Raw genomic sequence first — 12,736 nt, forward strand, 5'->3', positions numbered from 1 at the left:
GTATATGTAAAATGACACCCCAAAACACATTCCCCAACTTCTCCCGATTACGGAGATACCAGATGTGTGACACTTTTTTGCAGCCGAGGTGGGCAAAGGGGCCCATATTCAAAAGAGCACCTTTCGGATTTCACAGGTCATTTTTTACAGAATTTGATTTCAAACTCCTTACCACACATTTGGGCCCCTAGAATGCCAGGGCAGTATAACTACCCCACAAGTGACCCCATTTTGGAAAGAAGAGACCCCAAGGTATTCGCTGATGGGCATAGTGAGTTCATGGAAGTTTTTATTTTTTGTCACAAGTTAGTGGAATATGAGACTTTGTATGAAAAAAAAATAAATAAAAAATAAGCATTTTCCACTAACTTGTGACAAAAAATAAAAAATTCTAGGAACTCGCCATGCCCCTCACGGAATACCTTGGGGTGTCTTCTTTCCAAAATGGGGTCACTTGTGGGGTAGTTATACTGCCCTGGCATTTTCCAGGGGCCCTAATGTGTGGTAAGTAGGTAAATGACCTGTGAAATCCTAAAGGTGCTCTTTGGAATATGGGCCCCTTTGCCCACCTAGGCTGCAAAAAAGTGTCACACATGTGGTATCGCCGTATTCAGGAGAAGTTGGGGAATGTGTTTTGGGGTGTCATTTTACATATACCCATGCTGGGTGAGAGAAATATCTTGGCAAAAGACAACTTTTCCCATTTTTTTATACAAAGTTGGCATTTGACCAAGATATTTCTCTCACCCAGCATGGGTATATGTAAAATGACACCCCAAAACACATTCCCCAACTTCTCCTGAGTACGGCGATACCAGATGTGTGACACTTTTTTGCAGCCTAGATGCGCAAAGGTGCCCAAATTCCTTTTAGGAGGGCATTTTTAGACATTTGGATACCAGACTTCTTCTCACGCTTTGGGGCCCCTAGAATGCCAGGGCAGTATAAATACCCCACATGTGACCCCATTTTGGAAAGAAGACACCCCAAGGTATTCAATGAGGGGCATGGCGAGTTCATAGAAATTTTTTTTTTTGGCACAAGTTAGCGGAAATTGATATTTTTAATTTTTTTCTCACAAAGTCTCCCGTTCCGCTAACTTGGGACAAAAATTTCAATCTTTCATGGACTCAATTTGCCCCTCACGGAATACCTGGGGGTGTCTTCTTTCCGAAATGGGGTCACATGTGGGGTATTTATACTGCCCTGGCATTCTAGGGGCCCTAAAGCGTGAGAAGAAGTCTGGAATATAAATGTCTAAAAAATTTTACGCATTTGGATTCCGTGAGGGGTAGGGTGAGTTCATGTGAGATTTTATTTTTTGACACAAGTTAGTGGAATATGAGACTTTGTAAGAAAAAAATAAATAAATTCCGCTAACTTGGGCCAAAAAAATATCTGAATGGAGCCTTACAGAGGGGTGATCAATGACAGGGGGGGTGATCAATGACAGGGGGGTGATCAATGACAGGGGGGTGATCAATGACAGGGGGGTGATCAGGGAGTCTATATGGGGTGATAACCACAGTCATTGATCACGCCCCTGTAAGGCTTCATTCAGACGTCCGGATGCGTTTTGCGGATCCGATCCATCTATCAGTGCATCCGTAAAAATCATGCGGACATCTGAATGGAGCTTTACAGGGGGGTAATCAATGACAGGGGGGTAATCAATGACAGGGGGGTGATCAGGGAGTCTATATGGGGTGATCACCACAGTCATTGATCATGCCCCTGTAAGGCTTCATTCAGACGTCCGGATGCGTTTTGCGGATCCGATCCATCTATCAGTGCATCCGTAAAAATCATGCAGACATCTGAATGGAGCTTTACAGGGGGGTAATCAATGACAGGGGGGTGATCACCACAGTCATTGATCATGCCCCTGTAAGGCTTCATTCAGACGTCCGGATGCGTTTTGCGGATCGGATCCATCTATCAGTGCATCCGTAAAAATCATGCGGACATCTGAATGGAGCTTTACAGGGGGGTGATCAGGGAGTCTATATGGGGTGATCACCACAGTCATTGATCATGCCCCTGTAAGGCTTCATTCAGACGTCCGGATGCGTTTTGCGGATCCGATCCATCTATCAGTGCATCCGTAAAAATCATGCGGACATCTGAATGGAGCTTTACAGGGGGTTGATCAATGACAGGGGTGTAATCAATGACAGGGGGGTGATCAGGGAGTCTATATGGGGTGATCACCACAGTCATTGATCATGCCCCTGTAAGGCTTCATTCAGACGTCCGGATGCGTTTTGCGGATCCGATCCATCTATCAGTGCATCCGTAAAAATCATGCGGACATCTGAATGGAGCTTTACAGGGGGGTAATCAATGACAGGGGGGTGATCACCACAGTCATTGATCATGCCCCTGTAAGGCTTCATTCAGACGACCGGATGCGTTTTGCGGATCCGATCCATGTATCAGTGCATCCGTAAAAATCATGCGGACATCTGAATGGAGCTTTACAGGGGGGTAATCAATGACAGGGGGGTAATCAATGACAGGGGGGTGATCAGGGAGTCTATATGGGGTGATCACCACAGTCATTGATCATGCCCCTGTAAGGCTTCATTCAGACGTCCGGATGCGTTTTGCGGATCCGATCCATCTATCAGTGGATCCGTAAAAATCATGCGGACGTCTGAATGGAGCTTTACAGGGGGTTGATCAATGACAGGGGGGTAATCAATGACAGGGGGGTGATCAGGGAGTCTATATGGGGTGATCAGGGGTGATTAGGGGTGATCAGGGGCTAATAAGGGGTTAATAAGTGACGGGGGGGGTGTAGTGTAGTGTAGTGGTGCTTGGTGCTACTTTACTGAGCTACCTGTGTCCTCTGGTGGTCGATCTAAACAAAGGGGACCACCAGAGGACCAGGTAGCAGGTATATTAGACGCTGTTATCAAAACAGCGTCTAATATACCTGTTAGGGGTTAAAAAAAACACATCTCCAGCCTGCCAGCGAACGATCGCCGCTGGCAGGCTGGAGATCAACTCTCTTACCTTCCGTTCCTGTGAGCGCGCGCGCCTGTGTGCGCGCGTTCACAGGAAGTCTCGCGTCTCGCGAGATGACGCGTATATGCGTGACTGTGCGCAGCGCTGCCACCTCCGGAACGCGATCCTGCGTTAGGCGGTCCGGAGGTGGTTAAAGACAGAAAATTATTGAAGTATTTCAAACTTGATTTTAACAATCACAGATGTATTAAGTATTTTGCCCAAAAAGGGTGTTTATTTTACTATCAGAATATTACAGCTGTATATAACCCTTGAATGTCACATGTGCAGATGCAGCAAGGGCTGTAAAATAACAGAATATGACAGCTGCAGCAAGGGCTGTAAAATTGGTAGCCTAAATTGCACACTGACTAATGCTTCAGAGGCTCAAGATGAAGGTTATTGCCAAAAATGAGTGTTTTTTCAAAGACAGGAAATTATTGAAGTATTTCAAACTTGTTTTTAACAATCAAAGATGTAGCAAGAGCTGCAATATTAAGTATTTTGCCCAAAAATTGTGTTTTTTTAATAACAGAATATGACAGCTGTATAAAACGCTTGAATTTCACTTGTGCAGATGCAGAAAAGACTGTAAAATTGTGCATTTTTCCCCAAAAGGGTGTTTATTAAAACCCAGTAAATTATAGCTGTATTTCTAGCTTAATTTGCACACTGACTAATGCGGCAGAGGCCAATGATGAAGGTTATTGGCAAAAATGGGTGTTTTTCCAAAGCCAGAAAATTATTGAAGTATTTCAAACTTGTTTTTAACAATTATTGATGCAGCAAGGGCTGCAATATTAAATATTTTGCCCAAAAAGAGTGTTTTTTTTTTACTAACAGAATATGACAGCTATATATAATGCTTGAGATTCACATGTGCAGATGCAGCAAGGGCTGTAAAATTGTGTATTTTGCACAAAAAGTGTGTTTTTTAAAACCTAGAAAATTATAGCTGTTTTTCTAGCTTAAATTGCACACTGACTAATGCGGCAGAGGCCCAATATGAAGGTTATTGCCAAAAATGGGTGTTTTTTTAAAGCTATAAAATTATTGAAGTATTTCAAACATGTTTTTAACAATCACGAATGCAGCAAGGGCTGCAATATTAAGTATTTGCCTAAAAAGGGTGTTTTTTTTTTTACAAACAGAATATGACAGCTGTATATAACACTTGTATTTCACATGTGTAGATGCAGCAAGGGCTGTAAAATTGTGTATTTTGCACAAAATGGGTGTTTTTAAAAATCCAGAAAATTATAGCTGTATTTCTAGCTCAAATTGCACACTGACTAATGCGGCAAAGGCCCAAGATGAAGGTTATTCCAAGAAATGGGTGTTTTTTCAAAGCCAGAAAATTATCGAAATATTTCAAACTTGTTTTTAACCATCATTGATGCAGCAAGGGCTGCAATATTAAATATTTTGTCCAAAAAGGGTGTTTTTTTTTACTAACAGAATATGACAGCTATATATAATGCTTAAGATTCACATGTGCAGATGCAGCAAGGGCCGTAAAATTGTGTATTTTGCCCAAAAATTGTGTTTTTTAAAACCTGGAAAATTATAGCTTTATTTCTAGCTTAAATTGTGCACTGACTAATGCGGCAGAGTCCCAAGATGAAGGTTATTGCCAAAATGGGTGTTTTTTAAAGACAGAAAATTATTGAAGTATTTCAAACTTGATTTTAACAATCACAGATGTAGCAAGGGCTGCAATATTAAGTATTTTGCCCAAAAAGGGTGTTTTTTTTTACTATCAGAATATTACAGCTGTATATAACGCTTGAATTTCACATGTGCAGATGCAGCAAGGGCTGTAAAATAACAGAATATGACTACAGTTGAGCAAACACCTGGATGTTCGGGTTCGAGAAGTTCGGCCGAACTTCCCGGAAATGTTCGGGTTCGGGATCCGAACTCGACCCGAACTTTGCCCCGAACCCCATTTAAGTCAATTGGGACCCGAACTTTTCGGCACTAAAAAGGCTGTAAAACAGCCCAGGAAAAGGCTAGAGGGCTGAAAAAGGCAGCAAAATGTAGGTAAATCCCCTGCAAACAAATGTGATAGGGAAATTAATAAAAATAAAAATAAAATAAATAAAAATTAACCAATATCAATTGGAGAGAGGTCCCATAGCAGAGAATCAGGCTTCATGTCACCCACCACTGGAACAGGCCACTATCGGATATTTAGGCCCCGGCACCCAGACAGAGGATAGAGGTCCCATAGCAGAGAATCAGGCATCATGTCATAGCAGAGAATCAGGCTTCATGTCACCCACCACTGGAACAGGCCACTGTCAGATATTTAGGCCCCGGCACCCAGACAGAGGAGAGAGGTCCCATTGCAGAGAATCAGGCTGCATGTCACCCACCACTGGAACAGGCCACTGTCAGATATTTAGGCCCCGGCACCCAGACAGAGGAGAGAGGTCCCATTGCAGAGAATCAGGCTGCATGTCACCCACCACTGGAACAGGCCACTGTCAGATATTTAGGCCCCGGCACCCAGACAGAGGAGAGAGGTCCCATAGCAGAGAATCAGGCTTCATGTCATAGCAGAGAATCAGGCTTCACGTCACCCACCACTGGAACAGGCCATTGTCAGATATTTAGGCCCCGGCACCCAGACAGAGGAGAGAGGTCTCAGAGCAGAGAATCAGGCTTCATGTCATAGCAGAGAATCAGGCTTCACGTCACCCACCACTGGAACAGGCCATTGTCAGATATTTAGGCCCCGGCACCCAGACAGAGGAGAGAGGTCCCATTGCAGAGAATCAGGCTTCATGTCACCCACCACTGGAACAGGCCACTGTCAGATATTTAGGCCCCGGCACCCAGACAAAAGAGAGAGGTCCCATAGCAGAGAATCAGGCTTCATGTCATAGCAGAGAATCAGGCTTCACGTCACCCACCACTGGAACAGGCCATTGTCAGATATTTAGGCCCCGGCACCCAGACAGAGGAGAGAGGTCTCAGAGCAGAGAATCAGGCTTCATGTCATAGCAGAGAATCAGGCTTCACGTCACCCACCACTGGAACAGGCCATTGTCAGATATTTAGGCCCCGGCACCCAGACAGAGGAGAGAGGTCCCATTGCAGAGAATCAGGCTTCATGTCACCCACCACTGGAACAGGCCACTGTCAGATATTTAGGCCCCGGCACCCAGACAGAGGAGAGAGATCCCATTGCAGATAATCAAGCTTCATGTCACCCACCACTGGAACAGGCCACTGTCAGATATTTAGGCCCCGGCACCCAGACAGAGGATAGAGGTCCCATTGCAGAGAATCAGGCTTCATGTCACCCACCACTGTAACAGGCCACTGTCAGATATTTAGGCCCCGGCACCCAGACAGAGGAGAGAGGTCCCTTAGCAGAGAATCGGGCTTCATGTCATAGCAGAGAATCAGGCTTCACGTCACCCACCACTGGAACAGGCCATTGTCAGATATTTAGGCCCCGGCACCCAGACAGAGGAGAAAGGTCCCAGAGCAGAGAATCAGGCTTCATGTCATAGCAGAGAATCAGGCTTCACGTCACCCACCACTGGAACAGGCCATTGTCAGATATTTAGGCCCCGGCACCCAGAAAGAGGAGAGAGATCCCATTGCAGAGAATCAGGCTTCATGTCACCCACCACTGGAACAGGCCACTGTCAGATATTTAGGCCCCGGCACCCAGACAGAGGAGAGAGGTCCCATTGCAGAGAATCAGGCATGGGCGTGTCTGTTTCCTGCAGCTGAGGTAGAAGGTGTGTGTGCAGCAGCTCCAGGAGACTTCCACCTTGTTAAGGCCCTAGGGAGATTTTTCATCACCTTAATCCCCTGGGAGGGACCAGGCTTGTGGGGAGGTTTTCCACCTTTCTCCCCAGCCCAGGCCCTGCCTCTCCCTAGGGAGCTGGTAGGGGCCTGGGCTATGCGCTCAGGCAAGGCCCAGGATCCTGCTTCCCGGGTTAAGCCGGCGGGAGGTAGGGGAGGCGAGTTACTGGCCTCTGCTCCATCTTCCGCTCCAGGGGTCAGAAGGTCAAGCAGGGGTCATGTGGAGGCGTCCCCTGTGGCCCCTAGGGGTGATGCTGTGAAGACCACCAGCCAGTCCGGGAGGGTGGACAGTAACCCTCCAAGAGGCGAGTGGAGAGGCGAGTGGAGTGCTCCTGGAGGTGGGCTGGGAGCGGTGGAAGCTGACTGGGGCAACATGAGGCCTCAGGAGGCAGTCACCACATACAGCTCCCGTATCACGGCCTACCTCCGGGAGTATGAAGAAACTGGAAAGCTGCTAAAAAGACTCAGGAATGAGTTAAAGCTAGAAAGAGTCAAGGCAAATAAAGCCTCCAAGATTAAGAGGCCAGAGATTTCGGCCAGGATTAAAAACCTAAAAGAAGAGATACAACTACAAGAAGCAAGAAGGATGGTTATCCTGAAGGGTAGTGGCCCCTTTCAAGAGAAGCTAAAGAATGAGGAAAGGTTTTCTGAGATGGCCCAGGCAAGGCAGTCCTGGGAGGAAGAGCCAGAGGAAGACCTGGGGGAGCAGACTCTGGAAGCAAGCCTGCCAGCGGGGCAGAGATGCCAGCAAACGAATCTGCCCCCCGCGAGTTCAGAGGAGGACTACAGCGAGAGAAACCCAGGCGGTTAGCTGATGGAGGAGATCCGTCACCTGGAATCCCTAAGAATCCGAGAAGAAGGGTTTGTTTTTGGTGACGATCTGTTGGAGGAGGATCCAATAGGCAAAAATCATAACAAGGCAAAGAAGACTTCACTAGAGGTGAGATATGTGTATGTGCCTCACCAGCTGTTTTCCGGGCCGACTGCAGGGTCGACTCGGGATGCAGCACCCACTAACCCCCCTAGCACGGTCTCTGTAGTGGTACCGGAGCGCGGGAGTGGGGAGAGGAAAGGAGCTAAGATGGCGTCGAACGCCGTCCTCGCTTGCGGTAGCGAGGACGGCGAAGAGAGGGAGGAGCTAGACAGGAAGGTTTCGGCAGAGAAGGGGGGGCGTGGCCGAGTGTCAGGTGTCCCCGCCAGATGCCATCGCCCCCCCTGTTGCAGTTGATATCGGGTCCCCTGCTTTACCTGCCCTTGGTGGCTCCGCTGCGCCTGTGTTGGGGGCAGCGGGGGCACCTGTGGACACGCCCATAGGAATGTCTGTGGGCGAGGGTGGGCGGAGCGGGATCCCGGTGGCTGAAGTGTGTGTGGCTGGGTGCAGAGGTGCCACAAGCCGGCTGCAGGCAGCAGGAAGGAAAAGTCCAGCAAGACACAACAGACAGGACAATAAAGGAAAAGGGAAAACAATGAAACCTGCCAAAAAGTCTGGGAAAAAACTGGCCACAGCATATAAAGTTTTTAGGGCGGTGGACTCTGCTGCATCCCCTCAATCCTCCCCTGGTACAGGGCGGGTGAGGAGGATTGTAACAGGGGCGCAAATACACCTGCCAGCCAATGAGGCCGAGGATACAGCCACAAAAGCTGTGGAGGCTGAGGCTGTGCTGCCAATCGCACCAGAGGTTCCTATTATCCCCACTGGTCCAGCAGTATGTGTGGGGGGGACAATGAAATAGTGATGGCCACCGCAGAGGTGGGTCCCCTGGGTGAAGGTGATAAAAGTATTGAGATGTTTAATGTTGGGGCTATTGTCCCGGATCCTGTGGGGGGGGGAGGGGGGCAGGCCGTCCGCTGTAAGAGTGGTGGGGTCCCCCCGTGTGCCCCCCTCAGGGGGGTCCGGCGTGACAGTTGTAACAGGTGGGGGGGGGAGCCAGTTCTGCTGCCCCTCCTGCGTCCGTGGCGCCTGGCAGAAGCTTTGGCTTCCTCACTCTCAGGGTCTGGTAATGGTGACTTGCAGCGGCGACTGCTGGAGGCCCTCAAAAAGGGGGAGAGCTCCTTTTCCGTAGAGGGGAAGAAGGTGGAATGTTCATTCTGGTTCAACAGACATGGCGTTCGGGCCTTCCAAGAACAGAACAGGGGCGAGACCACCTGGTCTTCACCCACAACCGGCCCTGGAGCCAGACGGAATGTGGTCTGTCTCAAGTGGAGTAGCGATGAAGCTTGCCCTACTAGGAAGAGGGTAGTGGTGCTCCTGCTTGGGATGGGTTTCAAGGCAACCGACATCTTTGCCTTGATCCATCCTTTTGGCTCCAAGGAGTTTGACATCAGCTTTGTCCGGCCGGAGGGGCTTGAGCTCTTCTGGTCCGGATATGAGCTGGTGAAGAACATGCCGGACTGGCGTGGTTTCGTTGCAAAAGCGATAACCCGCCAGAGTGAGGTCAAGAGAGTGACTGTGCTGACCCATAACGAGTTGCTCTCTTGTATTGACATCATGAACTGGCTGGGTAGGTACGGAGAGGTCCAGGGACTACCAGCTAAAAACCTGGACGAGTTTGGCATTTGGTCGGGTGCCTGGATGTTTAATATCAAGCTTAAGCGTCTGGGCAGTACAGTTTCCCACATTCCATCATCTGCCTTTATTGGCCGAGACAGGATCTTGGTTTTCTACAGGGGGCAGCCTAAGCTCTGTCACAAGTGCAGCAGCCCCACACACTTCAGCGCCAGCTGCCAAGTGCAGAAGTGCGTGTTGTGTGGGGAGACAGGTCATCTAGCTGCATCTTGTGAGGAGATTAGATGCAACCTGTGTGGGGAGCTTGGGCACCCCTTCAGTCGCTGTCCTCTCTCTGAGGCCAATGCGGCCCGAGCTCATGCAGGAGCGGGCCGGGAGGTCCCTTCGGCTGAGGCGAGTGCTGGCAAAGGCAGTGGAGTTAAGGGGTCAGTGAGGAACCAGAACAACCCGTCCCGGCAGAGGCGGAGAGAGAGGCGTCAGGCGGAGAGGGAAGGGGAAGAACCCCGTCCTGGGGTGATGCCCGCTCCTTCCCAAACGACTGCCCCTCTTGAATTCGAGACCCTAGGGAGCAGCGAGCTGGAGGAGGAGATTGAGAGACTGGATCGGGCCAAAGAGACTCAAAGTAGACGGAAACAGGGTACTAAAAAAAGATCTAGCCCGACCAAAATTGCCAGGGAAGGTGTAACCGGCTCCCCTCTGGAGCTCTCCAACCGGTACCTCATCTTGGATGAGACCTCTGCCTCCTCTGCTGAGGAGGGGGTTAAAGGTGAGGGGCCGGGGGCAAAGGAGGGAGAGCCTTCAGGGGGCCCTGCGCCCCCCTCTGGTGGGGATGCAAGGTCCTCAGGAGGGGTGGCAAAACCGGGCCCTGAGACTGAGAAAGTCAAGAGTGGTGAGCAGAGGGAGGTGGTGGTAGAGATGGATACCACTATCTCCCTCAAGAGAGGTCATGCTGCTCTAGAAGGCAGCCCCGGGAGGGAGGAGAAGGATGGGATGAAGGCCGTTAATTACTCTTTATGGCGGTACCCGCTCTGCTGACTCTGGCGACCATTAATGTCGCCAGCATTAAGTCGGATGCGGCTCGTTTCACAGCCTTCGATTTTCAAAGCCGTGTTGAAGCTGACATTTTGTTTTTGCAAGAGACCAGGCTGCCAGATTTGGCAGCGATTTATAAAGCCAAGAGGGAGTGGAGACCGGGGCCCTCCTACTGGTCTCTTGCGGCTGAGTCGTATAGCGGAGTGGCGGTCCTTTTTACCGCACCAGTAGAATGCCGACGAGTAATTGAATTAGAAATGGGGAGGTGTTTGATCTTGGATAGCCTCATGAAGGGACAGGAACTGCGCCTGATCAATATCTACGGGCCCCAGTCCAGGTGGGACAGGAAATGTCTCTTTATGAGGATTAAGCCTTTCCTTTTTACAAGCCGGCAGGTGGTTTTTGGTGGGGACTTTAACCACTTCAGCCCCCCTAGCTTAAACACCCTTAATGACCAGGCCACTTTTTACACTTCTGACCTACCCTACTTTCACCGTTTATTGCTCGGTCATGAAACTTACCACCCAAATGAATTTTACCTCCTTTTCTTCTCACCAATAGAGCTTTCATTTGGTGGTATTTCATTGCTGCTGACATTTTTACTTTTTTTGTTATTAATCGAAATTTAACGATTTTTTTGCAAAAAAATGTCATTTTTCACTTTCAGTTGTAAAATTTTGCAAAAAAAAACGACATCCATATATAAATTTTTCTCTAAATTTATTGTTCTACATGTCTTTGATAAAAAAAAATGGTTTGGGTAAAAAAAAATGGTTTGGGTAAAAGTTATAGCGTTTACAAACTATGGTACAAAAATGTGAATTTCCGCTTTTTGAAGCAGCTCTGATTTTCTGAGCACCTGTCATGTTTCCTGAGGTTCTACAATGCCCAGACAGTAGAAAAACCCCACAAATTACCCCATTTCGGAAAGTAGACACCCTAAGGTATTCGCTGATGGGCATAGTGAGGTCATAGAACTTTTTATTTTTTGTCACAAGTTAGCGGAAAATTATGATTTTTTTTTTTCTTACAAAGTCTCATATTCCACTAACTTGTGACATAAAATAAAAACTTCTATGAACTCACTATGCCCATCAGCAAATACCTTGGGGTGTCTTCTTTCCAAAATGGGGTCACTTGTGGGGTAGTTATACTGCCCTGGCATTCTAGGGGCCCTAATGTGTGGTAAGTAGTTTGAAATCAAAATCTATAAAAAATGGCCGGTGAAATCTGAAAGGTGCTCTTTGGAATGTGGGCCCCTTTGCTCACCTAGGCTGCAAAAAATTGTCACACATGTGGTATCTCCGTACACAGGAGAAGTTGGGCAATGTGTTTTGGGGTTGTATTTTACATATACCCATGCTGGGTGAGATAAATATCTTGGTCAAATGCCAACTTTGTATAAAAAAATGGGAAAAGTTGTCTTTTGCCAAGATATTTCTCTCACCCAGCATGGGTATATGTAAAATGACACCCCAAAACACATTGCCCAACTTCTCCTGAGTACGGAGATACCACATGTGTGACACTTTTTTGCAGCCTAGGTGGGCAAAGGGGCCCACATTCCAAAGAGGACCTTTAGGATTTCACCGGCCATTTTTTACAGATTTTGATTTCCAACTACTTACCACACATTAGGGCCCCTAGAATGCCAGGGCAGTATAACTACCAAACAATTGACCCCATTTTGGAAAGAAGACACCCCAAGGTATTCCTTGAGGGGCATGGCGAGTTCCTAGAATTTTTTATTTTTTGTCACAAGTTAGCGGAAAATTATGATTTTTTATTATTTTTTTTTCTTACAAAGTCTCATATTCCACTAACTTGTGACAAAAAATAAAAACTTCCATGAACTCACTATGCCCATCACGAAATACCTTGGGGTGTCTTCTTTCCAAAATGGGGTCACTTGTGGGGTAGTTATACTGCCCTGGCATTTTAGGAGCCCAAATGCGTGCAAAGTAGTTTGAAATCAAAATCTGTAAAAAATGGCCGGTGAAATCCGAAAGGTGCTCTTTGGAATGTGTGCCCCTTTGCCCACCTAGGCTGCAAAAAAGTGTCACACATGTGGTATCTCCGTACTCAAAAGAAGTTGGGCAATGTGTTTTGGGGTGTAATTTTACATATACCCATGCTGGGTGAGATAAATATCTCGGTCAAATTCCAACTTTGTATAAAAAAAATGGGAAAAGTTGTCTTTTGCCAAGATATTTCTCTCACCCAGCATGGGTATATGTAAAAAGACACCCCAAAACACATTGCCCAACTTCTCCTGAGTACGGGGATACCAGATGTGTGACACTTTTTTGCAGCCTAGGTGGGCAAAGGGGCCCACATTCCAAAGAGCACCTTTCAGATTTCACC

The sequence above is a fragment of the Bufo bufo genome, chromosome 6, assembly GCF_905171765.1.
Source record: "Bufo bufo chromosome 6, aBufBuf1.1, whole genome shotgun sequence".
NCBI lineage: Eukaryota > Metazoa > Chordata > Amphibia > Anura > Bufonidae > Bufo > Bufo bufo.